Source organism: Arachis ipaensis, chromosome B03 (genome assembly GCF_000816755.2).
Source record: "Arachis ipaensis cultivar K30076 chromosome B03, Araip1.1, whole genome shotgun sequence".
Classification (NCBI taxonomy): Eukaryota; Viridiplantae; Streptophyta; class Magnoliopsida; order Fabales; family Fabaceae; genus Arachis; species Arachis ipaensis.
Window position 1 is genome coordinate 7684345 of NC_029787.2, and position 1662 is coordinate 7686006.

Genomic DNA, 1662 nt, shown 5'->3' on the forward strand with positions numbered 1-1662 from the left:
TAATAATAGATAAAAATAATTAATAACTTTTTAAAATTAAAAAAAGATATTTAATTTGTAATAAAAAATACAAATAAAAAGAAATAATTAATATTAAAGAGAATAGCATCAACTTCTAACTCTATTCTGTCGGATCTCCTTTTTAGTGAAGGAAATGTGGATGGATTAGTATTATGTGGTAGTTGAAGAACATTTGGAAGCTAAAGAACAAATGTGCAATTTGAACTATACACATCAAGTGATAAAACCAAATTGAAAATTTGAGGTTGCTCATAAGAAACAATTTTCAGGCTTTTGAATTAGGTGAATTAAGGTTTGACAATATAGCTAGCATTGTGAATTGTAGAATTTGACCAAGGAATCACACAAGAGGTATCAAATTAAAAAGCGTAACAAGTTTAATCTTCTGCGGATGCTGAAGCTGAATGCTGATTTTCCTTTATTTTATGTTACTAAAAATTAAATAAAGTACTAAATATTTTACGTCTAAAATTAAATATATGCTATACAGAAAATAATAAATAATGATCATTTATATTTATAACGTATACTTACTTCTATGCGCAAAAAAAAAAAAATTATAAGTTAGGTATATTTATTTTATATTTGTAATGCACACTTAATTTTATTTGTATAAAACATTTTAGTTCTATTAATTTTCAGTAGTTATGCATATTTATTTCTTTATATAATGAATATTTATTTTTGTTTTTTCATGAAACCTTCAAACTTAAGTTCTATTCAAATTTTATAAGTCACATATTTTATTTAAAAAAAGACTAAACCACTAAAAGTAACCATAAAAAATTAATTTATTGACAAAAGTAACCATAGAAGATCATAACTCTTCATATGCCCACAATTGATTAGCTCTTTAGTTTGACAAAAATAACCACGGACACAAGCCATACTCTCATAGCCTTGATTTCATCTTTAATCTTCTTCTCAACCTTCATGGCTACATCAACATTCCTCTCTTTGTGGTCTATTGGAGCAATAGTCACATCTTGATTAGCAACACCACATTCATGCTCATTGAGTATTCTAATGAAACACCTTGCCAAACTTTGCTATCCCCCATCAATTTCATCAACCCAAACAAAATAATTGCAATCTCGGACTCTGCAGAAGTCAAAAAATCGAAATATCAGAGATGCAGACCCTATACTTATCTAACTATCATAAATAATGTTTCATACCTTCGAAGAAGAGCAACGAATAAACCATCTTCCAGGATTAGTAACCGTCAAAGATTTTAACAAGACAATATACTCACCTAGTGACATATTCCATCCAGAATTTTCTTCTTCTTCATTTTCGAATGTGAAGCTCCTAAAAATCTGCTTCCTTCGCTTGTAGTTACTTCTCTCCTTGACATTGCTTGAAATCTATGAGAATAAATTAATTCAGGGTTCTCTATAGAGTAGCTCGGAACGATGGATGATTGTGCTCGGGTATGATTTTATTTAAAATCTACGTATGCCACTCTGTTAAGGTTACATCAGACTTGACTATTTTTAACAAATAGAACTAATCAATTATGGACATTTGAGGAGTTATGATCTTCCGTGATTACTTTTATTAGCGAATCAGTCTTTTATGGTTACCTTTGATTGGTGGTTTAGTCTTAAAAAATAATTAAAAAAGAAGAGAACAAAACCA